Here is a 16,709-nt window from a genome sequence, read left to right as displayed (position 1 = left end):
CTACAGTTGGATTACTACGAGCAGTATGCCTTTTACACAGGAAATTCTACATATGCACTACATGGCCCGATAAACCGAACACTTCATATAAATGTGTTATGCTTGTTAAACTGTAATATTCTTTTGGTTAAGCACTGGAAAACTGCTACTTAATATAGTGATTATATATTTTTGGTGTAGTCTACATATCAAAATCAAAATTATAATTTAATTTGTTATGGATTGCACAATAAGCCATGTTACATTATCTGAGGAGAAAAAATGTCACAGTTTGATTTTATACAAAAGCAATTCAATAATGTTATATAAGTTTCCGTTAAAACTTTCCGTAAATAAAGTGACATTTTACTTGATTTATTCAAAGTTATCAAGGAGAATCTCCTATTGACCCATGAATTGTAACTTATGTGAAATTATTCACTTTTTTCTTTGTTTACAAGTTAAGCCTGTATGTTTGGTCAAAACCCATAAAACAAACTTTTTTTTCTTGAATCCATGCATACCTTGATTTTTCCATATTTGACTGGGGTATTGGGTTGCTTTAAACTTGCTTTATTTTAAGAAAATTACAACTTTTCAAATTATCTCAGATGTGTCGTATTATTTCTTTTTGATTCAATTCAATTCAAATTCAAAAATACTTCATTAATCCCAAAGGGAAATTCAGAAGTTAATAAAAACAATAAAGAATCCTATAATTTTAATGAAAGAATCATTGAATGAATGAATGAATGATTGAGTAAATAATAAAAAATAAAAAAAATAAATCAACCAGTCAATGAAAACATAAAGAAAGAGGGACCCTATCTGCAGTTTGGAAATTACCTTCCAAAACTGCTCACCAGGTGGCACTGTAACACTGCAAAGATGGCAAGAAGCCCCCCCACTGCCTTCAAAGGAAATCACAAGCATGCATTTGCCTTTCAAGCATCCCATATCCTTTCAGATAGACTGCAGAGGAGCTGGGTTATTTTTATGGTTTTAAATGCTATTATTGTGATAGGGTCTGGTGTAAAAATCTAACACAATTGTTGTGATAGATCCTATGAACACAACACAAGTTACCTCTGTTGATAATGAAATGCTCTAAAAGTGAGTTCGATTTTTAGTTCTCACATATCGCAACTTTTAGGCCACAGAAGGACCTTTCAGTTATGGATTAAAGAGTGTAGAGTGGCTGAAGGATAATAAGAGGGAATCGGCCAAGGTTGTCCGAAACGCCTAGGGACTTGTTGCTTTGTTAGAAATTATTAAAGTGTTCCCCTAGATCAAAACAGTCTCCCATTCACAGCTGACTGAAAAGCTTGGTCTGTGGCAAAACCCATTAAGAGAGCCTGTGGACTCAAAGCAATGTCTTCTGGCAGCTCTGCATTGCTCCTGGAGCAGTGAGCCATTGTTTATTCATCACTACATTGGCATTCAAAGTGCATCCTCACTGTTCTTTCTCATAACCAACAAGTTGCCATTTTTATGCATGTGAAGGTTGAAGGCAAATTATTTATGGGACACTGGACCTATGGAAACTAAACGGCCTCCTGCAAAAATGGTTTACGTTGAGAGCAACCCTTTTCAATATAGCATAAAGAATTTGCCGGATCACAGGAAAATATGCATGTATTATTCAGCTTTTCAGAAAAAATATAATTGTTGCCCTGCTAGACAGCTTTCTGCTTTTTTGACATTGTGATGCATTTGAGACATGCCACCTATCAGGGTCAGGTTAAAGTCTTATTTGTCAGTGGGAAGCAAATAAAACAGGCAGGGAAACCGAGTCTCCTGGATCCCCCTCCTGTTGGTTTTCACTCTTGTGCACTGCAGCAAAGGTTTTAAATAAGGAAATTATCTAGGATGTGCACAAGCACGTCTACGTATATCAAAATAACAACTTTGGGGTGATTAGAGTTTCAGGAGAAAGGGGAGAATAACTTTCACCTGTGAGAGAAATGATTCCACAACATCCGGTTTCGTCAGATGCATAAATGGGATGTGCGAGGCGGGTAGTGCCAAACACCAGCAGGTTGAAGGTGAAAAGACTGCAGCCTCTCCAGGGGCAGGAAATCTGCAGCTGTTCACACAGGCAGAGATGACTCTTTAGGCTTGAACAAAAGTGTGCATTACAACTCCTTAAATTCAGGAGGAACAATTTACAACCCATAATGGTTCTGACTTTGACTGGAGTCTGCAGATCTGTTAGTAGTATAACACACAGCAGTGCCTGTGTTTCTCTGGTTCACAGAACTTTAGTGGCTCCATAAAGAACAATTTTTGGTTGTTCATTACAGTGTAATGTTCCATTACAAAACATTATTGGAACTTTATGAATGTAGACTTTTTCATTGCTCCTTCGATTCATCTTGATGGTGAAGTGCCAAGCATATTTAAGCAGGAAGGTGTTCCAGCAGAAGCACTGGTGCAGCCTATTTTGGAAGTCATATCTGTGTACAGTGCCTTGCACTAGTATGCATTGCCCTTTAAATAGTTTTCAGTTTGTCATTTTACAGAATATAAACTTTGCTGTATTTTATTGGGATTTTCTTTGAGGGACTAAAACAAAATTGTCAGTCTGTTTTTCAACTTGCCTGCTACTAACTTTCTCTCACCCCTAAGAGGCTGGAGCTGCAGGCCGGAGGTTTGACAGGTGTACATTGTTGCCTCATCAGCTGGAGGACTATATGAGGGTGGTTCGCTGGCTCTTCTACACCTGAGTGTTTTGCCTACTGTGGTAGTGTTAACCTGGCCAGCCTTTCCAGAATTTTGGAAGATCCCCTTGTTTTGAGCCTTGATTAATTGTCTGTTTCTTCCTTTCGTCTTAGGCTGTTCAAGCCGCGTCGCCGAGCTGGGTTTCTCCCTCTGGGACTCACCTCCCATCAAAATTGGATTCTGCTGCGCCTGGCAGCCGCCCTTGCGATTCCTCCAGTCTGAAAGCACAACCTGTCCACCCACCTTGCTTACCTGGAACATCGGAGCGCTCCAGCCGGTTCTGCGCAGGCTCACGCCCCAGACTTGTACCTGTCTCTCCCCCCTGGCGGATCTACCGCCTCCTGAATAGTGAGCATAGATCTTGGCTTGATTTATCCAATCTGTTTCCTCAGCTCATCTCTGTCTTTTCCTTACAGCCTGACTACTGACCACTCTGCTCGCCTCGTTCCTGAAACTGAGAAATAAAACTTTAAATCTACGCTTCTCTGTCTGAGTGTCCTCTGCATGTGGGTCAAGTCGGCCTTAAAAACTATGACAGAACACTTAGGCCAGCCAGACCCTGCAGAGGCACTCCAGAGCACGGTCACCTTATCCAGGCGCATGGTTCGACCCTCCGCTCTCTCCTCGACCAGCAGCGGCAGGTTAGTCAGCAGTTGGAACAGTTCACAGCCTTAATGCAGCAAACTCTGGGAGTTACGCCTGCCTCACCGCTGGAGGGCGCTGAGGCAGCTCCGGAGTCCCAGCAACTTTCTCATAGTCGGGATGTGGGTTGCCCTAGCCCGGAGAGGTTTACCGGGGAAGTTGGTAGCTGCCGGGGGTTTCTGTTACAGTGTGCTCTCGTCTTTAATAGGTCCCCAGAGTCATTTCCCCATGACGACGTAAGAATTTCCTATGTGCTGGGTCTGCTCACCGGCAGAGCACTGCAATGGGCTGAGGATAAGTTTTCAAATCACAACAGTTCTGGCTGTACCTATTACGAGTTCATTAAAGATTTTAGGTTGACATTTGACATTAACATGGACCGCTCTAGTGTGGCTCGCCGTTTGCCAGCGTTAGCACGGCCGACCTCTGACAGAGTTCACTATTGATTTTCGCACGCTGGCAGTTGCATCGGGTTGGAACTCCAGCGCTCTAAAATCTACCTTTTTCCAGACCTTAGATGGGAGTTTGAAAGACGAGCTCATCCTTCTGGGGAAGCCCGAGGAGCTGGATGATTACATAAATCTGGCCGTCCGCCTGGACAACCGGATGAGAGAGAGGAGGCGGACCCGTTCTGAGCGATCCGTCGTTAGACCACATCTCGTCTCTCCTCCAAACCCTCTCCGGCCGAAAGGGCGGGTCCGCCGGTTTTGATGGGGCACCCGGCGGACAGACAACCATCCTTGCCCTCCCACTTCACTTTACCGGCCACGCTGCTGTTTGACCGACGTACAATTCCTTTGTCTGCCTTATTAGATTCAAGCTGTGAGCTAGACCTGATAGATCATGAGTTTGTCAGAAAGCAACGCATTAAGACGGAGGTTCTGCCTATTCCACGCTGGGTTCTGACTTTGGATGGTCAGAAACTCCATTGTATTACACACAGAACTGAACCTGTAGAATTAGTGTCATCAGGGAATCACAGAGAACGCGTTACACTATTTGTTTTTCCCATTTCCCAGGCCTCGTTAGTCCTGGGTTTCCCGTGGCTACAGAACCACATTCCTCACCTAAATTTGACTGATTTAAGAGTCGAGTCCTGGTCACCCCGGTGTTTATCTACCTGTTTACAATCAGCTGTTACTCCTAGATCGTCTGAGGAGAGGGTGGAGGACGAGCCACCAGATCTGCCGCACGAATACCATGACCTTAGCTCTGATTTCAGTAAGACACGGGCCCTTTCTCTACCACCTCACCGCCCCTATGATTGCGCAATCGACCTCCTGCCGGGCGCCCCTTTGCCCTCCGCCGGTTATATAAGATCTCCCGGCTCGAGAGGGGGGCAATGGAGAAATATATTGGAGAGTCGCTCGCAGCCGGCATCATTCGGCCATCCTCGTCCCCGCTCGGTGCGGGTTTTTTCTTTGTCGGTAAAAAGGACGGCTCCCTACGCCCCTGCATCGACTATAGGGGGCTTAACGCCATTACTGTCAAGAATAGGTACCCGTTACCTCTTCTCTCATCTGTTTTCGAGCCTGTTCATGGGGCTACTATTTTTACCAAGCTCGACCTTAGAAACACATATCATTTAGTTAGGATCCGCCGGGCGGATGAGTGGAAGACGGCGTTCAAAACCCCACTCGGGCACTTTGAATATTTGGTGATGCCGTTTGGATTGTGCAACGCATCTGCAGTTTTTCAGACTCTTGTAAATGACGTCTTAAGAGATTTTTGGGATGTATTTGTTTTTGTATATCTGGACGACATCTTAATTTTTTCCAGAACTGTTGAAGAGCACCGCCGTCATGTCCGCTTGGTCCTGCAGCGCCTCCTGGAAAACCAACTATTCGTAAAGGCGGAGAAGTGCCAATTCCACCGAACCTCCTTCAGCTTTTTAAGGTTTTATCTTTGAAGGTGGTCAGGTTCATGCGAATCCGGACAAAGTGAAGGCTGTGGAGAACTGGCCAACCCCAACCACCTGAAAGCAGTTACAGCGCTTTTTGGGGTTCGCTAATTTCTATAGGAGGTTTATCCAGAACTACAGCCGCATCGCCAGCCCCCTGACAGCACTGACATCCACCAGGGTTCCCTTCACCTGGTCCCCCGAAGCTGAGGCAGCTTTCAGCCAGCTGAAGAACAAGTTCGCTCAAGCTCCAGTTCTCATCCACCCTGATCCTGGAATGCAGTTCACCTTGGAAGTGGATGCTTCTGACACTGGGGCGGGAGCGGTGCTCTCCCAGCGTCAGAGCCAGGACGACAAGCTTCATCCCTGCGCCTTCTTCTCCCGTTGCCTGGGGCCTGCGGAGAGGAATTATGATGTCGGGGACAGGGAGCTGCTGGCCATTAAGCTCGCTTTGGAGGAGTGGCGGCATTGGCTGGAGGCATCTGAGCTGCCTGTGCTGGTTTGGACCGATCATAAGAATCTGTCATATGTCCAGTCAGCCAAACCTTTAAATTCCCGTCAGTCACATTGGTCTCTTTTTTTTTTCTCGATTCAACCTGTTAATTTCTTACAGACCTGGCACTAAAAACGTTAAGCCCGTTGCTCTGTCTCGACAATTCACCATCCTGCATCCCAGCTGCACCGTAGGAGCCGTAACCTGGGAGATAGAGGACTGCGTGCGACAGGCCCTCCTTGCTGACCCGGGCCCGGGGACCGGTCTGCCCAACCGCATGTTCGTTCCTGCAGCAGTTCGGGCTGGTTGACTGCCTGGTTCCCCTCGTCAAGATTTGCCATCCACCCGGGGGCCAGTCGAACGATTGCAGCTGTTGCCAGGCGATTCTGGTGGCCCACACTGCATCGAGAAATCAGAGAATATGTATCTGCCTGCCCAGTAAGACTTCGAGCCGACCACCCGCGGGCCTCCTGCAGCCACTGGCTGTACCTCTCCGCCCTTGGTCCCACATTGCGTAGACTTCGTCATGGGATTACCGTCTTCTCGCGGTATGACAGCCATTATGACTGTTGTGGACAAGTTTTCTAAAGCCTGTCATCTTATCCCTCTTAGGAGATTGCCATCAGCCCTCCAGACCGCACAGCTCTTGGTGAAACATGTATTCCAGCTCCATGGAATACCCCAGAACATACTGTCAGATCGGGGACCCCAATTCACCGCCCGGCTCTGGAAGGAGTTCTGCACGGCTCTGGGGGCGAAGGTTTCTCTGACTTCCGGTTTCCATCCTCAAACCAATGGGCAGGTAGAGAGGCTCAACCAAGAGCTGGAAGCGGTGCTCCATTGTGTTACATCATCCGACCCCGCCGAGTGGAGCACCTACCTGCCTTGGGTCGAGTACTTGCATAACTCACACGTCTCAGTGGCAACTGGATTCACCCCGTTTGAGGTCTCCCTGGGTTATCAACCGCCCTTGTTTCCGTCCGATGAGAGGGAGATCACGGTGACGTCAGCGTGTCAACACATCCACAGGAGCAAGCGCATCTGGACCGCAGCGACAAAGGCGCTGCATCGGACGGCAGCACAGAACAAGCGTTACGCCGACAGGCGGCGCGTCCCGGCCCCGACCTACCATCTGGGTCAGCAGATATGGCTCTCCACACGGGACATTCCTCTCAAGTCCCTCTCTCGAAAACTGTCTCCCAGGTTCATCGGTCCTTACTCCATCGGTTGGGCTGCCTCAGTTTGACTTCGTTTGCCTGCCAGCTTCCGGATTCATCCGGTTTTTCATGTCTCTGAAATTAAGGCGGTCCAGACCAGCACACTTTGCCCTCAAGCTGTGTCTCCTCCAGCTCCCCGGGACTTCCAGGGCCACCCCGCCTATTCGGTCTGCCGGATTGTGGCCTCCCGTCGACGGGACTGAAGATGGCAGTACCTCATCGACTGGGAGGGATACGGTCCAGAGGATCGCTCCTGGGTCCCCAGATCTTTCATCCTGGACCCGACGCTCGTTCGGGACTACTGGGACTCCCAGGCCAGATCTTCAACTTGCCTGCTACTAACTTTCTCTCACCCCTAGAGGCGCTGGAGATGCAGGCTGGAGGTTTGACAGGTGTACGTCGTTGCCTCATAAGCTGGAGGACTATGAGGGTGGTTCGCTGGCTCTTCTTCGCCTGAGTGTTTTGCCTACTGTGGTAGTGTTAACCTGGCCAGCCTTTCCAGAATTTTGGAAGATCCCCTTGTTTTGAGCCTTGATTAATTGTCTGTTTCTTCCCTTCGTCTTAGGTTGTTCAAGCCGAGCCGCCGAGCTGGGTTTCTCACTCTGGGACTCACCTCCCGTCAAAATTGGATTCTGCTGTGCCCGGCAGCTGCCCTTGCGAATCTTCCAGTCTGAAAGCGCAACCTGTCCACCCACCTTGCTTACCTGGAACATCGGAGCGCTCCAGCCGGTTCTGCACAGGCTCACGCCCCAGACTTGTACCTGTCTCTCCCCCCTGGCGGATCGACCGCCTCCTGAATAGTGAGCATAGATGTTGGCTTGATTTATCCGATCTGTTTCCTCAGCTCATCTCTGTCTTTTCCTTACAGCCTGACTACTGACCACTCTACTCGCCTCGTTCCTGAAACTGAGAAATAAAACTTTAAATCTACACTTCTCTGTCCGAGTGTCCTCTGCATGTGGGTCAAGTCGACCTTAAAAACTATGACAAAAATAATGTATAACGAAGTGGATGGAAAATTACATGTGGTTTTCATTGATTACACTGTGAAACATAGTGGTGACAGCATTATGCTGTGGAGATACTTTTCCACAGCAGAGAAAGGGAAACTGATTAGAGTTGATGGGAGGATGGATGGAGCTAAGTACAGGGCAATCCTGGAAGAAACACTGTTAGAGGATGTAAAGACAATTCGGGCAGAGGTTCACCTTCAAGCAGGAAACAACACTAAACATTCAGCCAGAGCTACTATAGAACGATTAGATCAAAGCATAATTATGTGTTATAATGGACTAGTCAAAGTTTAGACCTAAATCCAAGGGATAATCTATGGAAAGAGCCTAGTATTGGTGGCGATAGTGGTGGGGGTTCATCTTGTAATCAGTCGTTTGCTGGTTTGAACCCCTACTCCGTCAATCTCAGTTGTTGTGTCCTTGGACAAGACACTTTACCCGCCTTACCTGCTAATGGTGGTCAGATGGTGGTGACAATCGTATAGCAGCCCCACTACCAACAGTCTGCTCCAGGGCAGCTGTGGCAACAAAGCAGCTTACCAATCAGTGTATGAATGTGTGTATAAATGGGTGAATGACTGATTGTAGTGTAAAGCTCTGAAGTCTTCAGACTTGAGAAAGCACTATACAAATGTAGGCCATTTACCATTTATTTTGTCAGTGTTTAGTTCTTACTTATATTAATCATAAAAACAAACCAATGGTCAACAAATTTATTTAAAGCAAAGCAAAAGTAAGTTAATAAAACATAACATTAAGATCAGTTTAAAAGATGCATGTTTTAGGAATAGGAAAAATAAAACCAAGACAAAGAAAACAGCAAAAACATTTTAACCATCAACAGGCAGAAATGACAAAACAAAGAAAGATTAGCATTACAAAGTGTTTTAAAAGTCTAAATGTTCTGAACAGTGCATGCATGAATTAAGCCCAATTACCTGTGTACCTAATTCTGGATCTCGGAACGTCTAAGAGAAACACTGACAATTTAAAACTTTAAAAATAAGTATTCAAATTTAAACATCAGTCTGGAAATGGAAAAGAAGCTGGTAAGAAACCAGGATTTGAGTAATGTGTTCATACATCTGCCAGTCAAAAGATGAGTTGCAATATTCTTTACAATGTGAAGATTGAAGATTTGATTGATCCTGACAAGAATACAGAGCACAACAGTAGTCCATTCAGGATCCAATAAAAGCATGAACAACTCTTCCCAGGACTTTGGCAATAACTCTTAGTTGAAAGAAACTTCTTCTAACAAGATCAATAGTGTGTCGAGATACCTATCAATCATTACATCCAGAACGTGTCATATCAGAATCAGAATCAGAAAAGCTTTATTGCCAAGTACGTTTTTGGACATACAAGGAATTTGTTTTGGCGTAGTCGGTGCAATACAATACAAATTAAACAGTATAAATATATCCACGGTGGTTTGTGTACAGCCTGTGTGCAGGCTGTGTTTGTGTGCTGTGTTCTCTCTATGCAGGGTGTGACTGGCAGGTGCTGCTGCACAGGTGTTGCTCATCTGAGAGCAATCAGCTGGGCTACTTATGGAGAGGAAACCCAAAGGGAGGCGTCAGCTTGTTTTCTCACTTGGCGTGGTAACAGCTAGACCTCTGCAGTCTTGCTTCCAAGCAGTTTTTCTGATCTCCTTGTTTTTCTCCCCCTGCCTTAGAGATCACCCTTCACTGAAGGAAGTCGTGGAACCATTGTCGTCTCCGTTTTCACCTGTGTCATGTTCAGAGGAGTTTTGGAACTCCAGCCTCGACACCTCAGCCCTGAGCCTCCTCTCTGCTTCCAACTCCAAGCCCAGCTTCTCAGGAGTCACCTGAGAACCACCCATCAACCTGCCTGTCCACCCTCCAACGTTAAAACTCTCCAACCATAGTGGAGTTTCCTGGAAGAGAAGAAACAAAGCCCTTCATCCTCTGAAAACTGTACAAAGCCTGTCAGCCTCAAGCCACCGTGGTGTTGGGACCCACAGCCATGGATTTCAACATTAAACTCCGGTACGGATTTTTCTGGAACTTTCAAAATAAAGTGCATTAACCTTCTTCCGGCATAGCCAGGAAACGGGATAACTGCGGACTTCCTGTGACACCACTACCCAAATAAAAGCACAGCTGTTGCTACATCCGCCCTCTTCCACCGGTGATAAGGAGGGGACAAAGCGCACTGATGTCTCTTTGCTGGCAGACATAAACTCTTCAACTGGATCCAAGGATGTCATACGATCATCGATCATATGCAAAGTTAAGTACGAATGAAATACTGTCTGTGAATCTGGTATTTTAATTCATGAACGGGGGTAATTAAGGTACAAGCATTGCTTGACTGTCTCTTCGACCCCTGTAGGAGCAAACGGTGTTTGAGAGAAACCCCCTGCAAAGATGCGATCTCCCAGTCTGGAAGGAAGACAGCAGAGACCGCAGCGGACAGGACGGGCCACTCAGCTACAGCTCCGGAGCTAACCCTTTTGTTCAGAGAGGGAGCGTACCTTCTGATTGTGAGAAGCTGAGGAGGTTAGCGGAAAGCTAACCCTTTGTTCACTGTGGATACCTTCGTCAAACTTCGCCATTGGACAATGTTTCCTCACCACGGATCATGAGGTTAAGTGTTTTGGGCAGAGACAGATTTAGGATGAAATGATCTGAACGTTTTTCATTTTTATGAAGTTTGGTTTTGGGTGAAACTCGGCTATTTTAGTGCTAGCAGGCTATCTGCAGCACATGTTTGTGTTCTTTGTATTTTTTTAAAGTTAAGACAAACTTTATTTGAAGGGTGATTTTAAACAGAACATTGATCATAACGTGCCGTCCGTGCTTATGCAGTTTAACCCTTTTATTAACCGAGGTATTTTAAAGGTATGTGTTTGTTTCTGGTGCTAAGCTATCTGCTTCTTTGTTAACTTAACTGCTAACCAGTAAGAACACGTGCTTGCTACTAAAGAGTATTTAACAGAAAGATTGTTAGTTTTCAAGCTAGTGAGTAATGGTCCCTGAACATCATTTACTAGATTTGATAACTAAGTAAACACCATTAAGCCCCATTTCTCCAGAAAGATTTGGCTCTTTTCCAAAATATTCCCTTAATAATATTTCTTCAAATATTATTTTAATAAATAAAATCAGCTAATTAGACACCATTGAGAAATGGTCATCCAGAAGGTTAGTTTTATTCAGCAGATCATTCTTTAAAACATTATTTTATTAAAATATTTTATCTGATCTTGCATTGTGAATGGTTGTCTAAAGGTGTGCTGATTACTGCCTAAGTTAGTTCCAAGACTAACTTAACTTCATGTCCAGATTCTTCAAGATAATCCTTGGTTCTCAAACATAAACATTGCATCGTAATGTTGGGTCACTTTTTTGGTCATGGTTTTCAATCATCTTTAATCAACTTGTTTATATTGTACATAGCCCATTAGTCTTCCCTATTCTTTAATTCTGCTTGGTAGTTTAGTTGGATTGTTTTAGCATAGTAAAGAGTTTGTTGATTGAAATATGTTTGTCTTTGAGTTTACTTATTATTGTTAAATTCTTATATTTTAAGAAATTTTGTGAATTCATTCCATCTATGTGCAGAGTTTATGCTGTTCAATAATGTCAGAGCTCGTCTCACACCTTTCTATTTTGTCCTAATACCGTCGCCTTACTGGGCTGGTACTCACAGGACAACCCTTAACAGACCGAAATATTATTTGATAAAATATTAATATTAAATATTCAATAATATTCTCAGATTAATCATTTGAACAGTGGAGAAGGACCGTGGAGAACGAGCTGACCAAATGGACTCTGATACAGAATTACGAGGAGCTATTTCCCATCAGGGAGTTCTGTTAGGTCAACACGATACTACGCTAAGACCAATAGGAAAACAGCAAAGTCAGATCCAACAATCAGTCAGCACTACGAATCACCAGTTACAAGAAATGATATCCAGGTTTCCTGCACCACAAATTAATCCTGTTTCTTCTCCTTTACCCACAGCTCACATCGTGTCAACTCCTGCCCAGGTTCGTTATTTCATCCGAGAAATTATTCCTCCTCCTCCTGAGCCATTTACAGGTGATCTTGAAAAAGGTAAGGGTTTTCTCTTACAATGTACTTTTATTTCACCTCAGTCTTTCCTTGATGTGTCTAAGATTTCTTATATTATTGGGTTCTTATCGGGTTACTTAGGGACCAGGCCTTACGGTGGGCAGTGGCCATTATAAATGAATCTTCTATTTACTATTACTCGTTTCAGGAGTTCATCAGTTTGTTCAGGTTAACCTTCCTTCCCAATCAACATTGTGATGAGGCAGCTAAAAAACTATGGTCATTTAAACGGGGTCTTAGATATGTGGCCATTATGGCAGTTCAGTTCCGAACTTTAGCTGCAGAATCTGGCTGGAACTCTTCGGCTTTGAAATGCGCTTTCTTAAATTCGCTAAATGAATAATTAAAAGATGAACTCACTTACAGGGATGAAATTGATTCATTAGAGAGTCTCATTAGTCTTGCTATTCACATTGATAACCGTATCCGTAAGAGAATTAAAGTCAGGGGTTTTTCTTCCTTTAGAAGTCTTGAAAATCAAGCGCCCACAAAACTTGAAAATTTTGAGTCATCCCCTGAACCCATGCAAATAGGGAGAACTCATCTCACTCCCAACCAAAGAGAAAAAAGATTTAAAACAGGACAGTGCCTTTTATTGTGGTTCCACACGCCATTTTCGTCTTAAATGCCCGGTTCACCCAAAAGAGTCAGCCCGCCAGTGATCAAGGTGGAGCTGGTGTAGCCGGAATGGTCTGCAGTCCCAGCCACACTGCGTTGTGTTCAGGTGCACGACACTCTAAGGAGGATACTGACGACCGGCTCTTCTGGGCACTTTATTGCAATCTTCACAAAAATAATAAAGAGCACAAATGGAGAGTCAATCCTCACCATTGGAACAAGCCTCTCCCAGCCACGTACAATGCAGACTGGCCTGTATCCAACCATTTCAAATTTCAACAGTAATAAAACAAAGTACAATAAAACTGCTAAATAGATTGCCACATTAGAACATAAATCTGCACTAAAGAAAAATGCATGAACTAAAATACATGAGCATTTCCCCAGAAGAAAAACATAAAAAACTTATAAATATTTAAACAGTTTCCTGAGCACGGTATTGAGAGTACATACCTTCACAAAAATGGAGAGTCAATCCTCACCGTTGGAACAAGCCTAACATGAAAAAGATATAAATTAAAATACAAAATCTACTCCATGTGAGGCTGAAAAGGAGAGCGCTAACATGCACATGTAAAACAATGTGAGTAGCTTGTTAGCTATCTTGTGCTCTTAAAATTCACCCAAGAAACTTAACAAATCTCCTGAAACAACTATTTTAACAACCATTTACAATACTGATCATGTAGGAATCACTGTACGCAACATAGATGACATTACAGCACTACAATTCCTCTTTTATAACCGAGCTGCGTCGGAAACCTACCTCTCCCAGCCACGTACAATGCAGACTGGCGAGAGATAGCAGATAATACGGCCCATACCATATAAACCACTAGAGGGCACTGTGACGCCCAAAAATAAAACTCCCAATACAAACAAACTTTAACACCTAAAACAAAACACATATTTTGGTGAAATAAACACACCATACATTCTATATGAAGATAAATTATATAGAAAATAAATAAATAAAAAGAATATATATAAAATGTCTGTATTTGTTCTTTCCCTGCTACACTGGCGGGCGCAGTTCAACAATCTAACTGCCCCCATTTCTTGCTTCAAACCACTCTATGTAGCAAAGAAGAACAAATTCCTTTGATGGCTCTCATTGATTCTGGCTCAGAACAGAACATTGATTCCTGCTCAGAAGAGAATCTAATAAGACCCGATCAACATCAAGATGGCACCGACGATGGCCGCCTCAGAGCTTCACTCTCTCTTTGTTTGTGTATTTTGGGTGTTTTTATGTTTTTCGAGCCATACTACTGTGGTCTCGGGCCACAATTCTGTGGTCTCATTCAGTAGAGAGGAACTTCTCAACATCAGAGAGTCCTTTCTTGGGATTTTTTCACCATCTTTCATCTATCCGAGGTTCACTGAGCTTCTGGCAAACGGAGCGGCAGCACTCCATGGGACACTGCGCCGAAAGCGTTGGAGGGGAAAGCGTGCTGGCGCGCTGGTAAAGCTCCGCAAAAGAGGACTTCGCACACCACTGCCTTCAATCCATCTGGCAAATGTCCGCTCTCTAAGCAACAAGATGGACGAGCTGCTTCTCCTCGGACCTCGGCCGATCAGCGGTTCTCTGCTTCACCAAGACATGGCTGAGTGAAAACATCCTGGACTGTGCATTGCTGTTGCTGGGTTTCCAGCTCTTCAGAGCGGATCGCAGCGCGGAGCTTTCGGGGAAGAGGCAAGGAGGCAGAATCTGCTTTTATATAAATGAAGGTTGGTCCAGAAACATAAAAGTGCTGGGGAAAACATGTAGTCCTGATCTGGAGGCATTTTATATGAACTGTAAACCGTTTTATTTGCCGAGGGAGTCTTTCTCATTTATAATAATTGGCTCATATATTCCACCGCATGGCTGCACTTCTGCTGCTGAAAAACATCTCGCTGAGCTGATTACAGACGTGGAGAAAAAACACACGGACTCTTTCATCATAATACTGGGAGATTTTAACAGCACAAACCTCTCCAATGAACTCCCCAAATGCAGACAGCATATTAAGTGTCCCACCAGAGACAAAAACACACTGGACCACTGTTACACAACTATAAAGGACTCATATCATGCTGTTACCAGGGCTGCTCTGGGTTTTTCAGATCATTCTCTTCTCCACCTCATCCCAACCTACAGACAGAGACTAAGAGCTTCCAATCCCACGGTTCACACTGTTAAGAAGTGGACTGAAGAATCAAAGCAGATGCTACAGGCCTGCTTTGAATGCACAGACTGGACTGTTTTGAAACTTCAGCCACTGACTTAAACCAACTAACTGATGTGGTGACATCATACATCAGTTTATGTGAGGAGATGTGTGTGCAGACCAAAACCTTCTGCACCTTTGGGAACAACAAGCCATGGTTTACTCCACACCTCAGGAATCTGCGCAAGGACAAGGAAGAAGCTCACAACAGTGGAGATTGGGCGTGGCACAGGCAGTCCAAGAACAGACTAACAAAGCAGCCAAGAGAAGCTACAGTGAGAAGCTGAAGAACAGCCTTTCTGCTGGTGATACTTCGGCTGTTTGAACTGGTCTGAGAAACCTGACTGCCTACAGGAGCCCCCCCACCCATTCTGAACAGAATCCTTGCCTGGCCAACCGTCTGCATGGCTTCTACTGCAGACATGACAGGAAGCCGTTCACGCCTCAAATCATTCCCTCCACAACCCATTCAGGAACAAATTCGACCCATAAAACAACCAACCCCCTACCTTCAGATCCTCTGCCTGCACTAAAGATCTCAGAGGAAGATGTAAATAGGCTCTTTCAGCGCATGAAAACAAAGAAAGCTGGAGGACCTGATAACGTCTCGCCATCATGCCTGAAAGCCTGTGTAAATCAGCTTGCTCCGATTTTCACCGGGATCTTCAACAAGTCACTGGAGACGTGTGAGGTACCCTCCAGCTTCAAAAAGATCCACAATCATCCCAGTGCCCAAGAAACCCACCATCCTAGGATTAAATGACCACAGACCTGTAGCCCTGACATCTGTGGTCATGAAATCCTTTGAGCGGCTGGTGTTGAAGCAACTGAAAGACATCATAGGTCCACTGCTGGACCCCCTGCAGTTTGCTTACCGAGCAAACTGGTCGGCAAATGATGCTGTCAACTTAGGTCTACACTTTATCCTGCAACACCTCGACCGTCCAGGGACGTACGCCAGGATCCTGTTTGTAGACTTCAGCTCGGCCTTCAACACCATCATACCAGACATCCTCCACCAGAAGCTCACCTAGCTCAACGTCCCAACCTCCACCTGTCAGTGGATCAACAACTTCCTGACAGACCGACAGCAGCAGGTGAGACTGGGGAGCATCCTCTCCTGAACCAGATCAATAAGTACTGGTGCCCCCCAGGGGTGTGTTCTATCCCCACTCCTCTTCTCCCTGTACACAAATGACTGCACCTCATCGGACTCGTCCATGAAACTCCCCAAGTTTGCAGATGACACCACTGTCATTGGACTGATCCAGGATGGTGATGAGTCTGCATACAGACAGGAGGTGGATTGGCTGATACACTGGTGTAGTCAGAACTACCTTGAACTCAACCCACACAAGGCTGTGGAAATGGTGGTGGACTTTTGGAGAACACCACCCATATACACCCCCCTCACCATCCTCAACAACACCGTGTGGACCATTTCAGGTTCTTAGGAACCACCATCTCTGAGGACCTGAGATGGTCTTCACACATAGACACTGTTCGAAAGAAGGCCCAGCAGAGACTGTACTTCCTGAGGCAACTCAAGAAGTACAACCTTCCACAGGAGCTGCTGGTTGTTGGGATTATGATTATTTAATATTTATTAAGAATTATAATTAAAAATCATAATTTGAGAAAATTCATTTCTTAACCAAAAGTCCTCATTTATGTCCTCTGGTGTTGTAATTGTGGCCCAAAGCCCTTGATAATAACACTTATTAAATTCTCAAGAATAGTTGATAACTATTATTAGATGTCACTGTTTAATCAACCGTTTCTGCCCAAACGTGCGGAACTTTAA

This window comes from Girardinichthys multiradiatus, chromosome 18 (genome assembly GCF_021462225.1).
Source record: "Girardinichthys multiradiatus isolate DD_20200921_A chromosome 18, DD_fGirMul_XY1, whole genome shotgun sequence".
NCBI lineage: Eukaryota > Metazoa > Chordata > Actinopteri > Cyprinodontiformes > Goodeidae > Girardinichthys > Girardinichthys multiradiatus.
The sequence above is the reverse complement of the archived record's forward strand: the minus strand, read 5'-3'. Positions refer to the sequence as shown.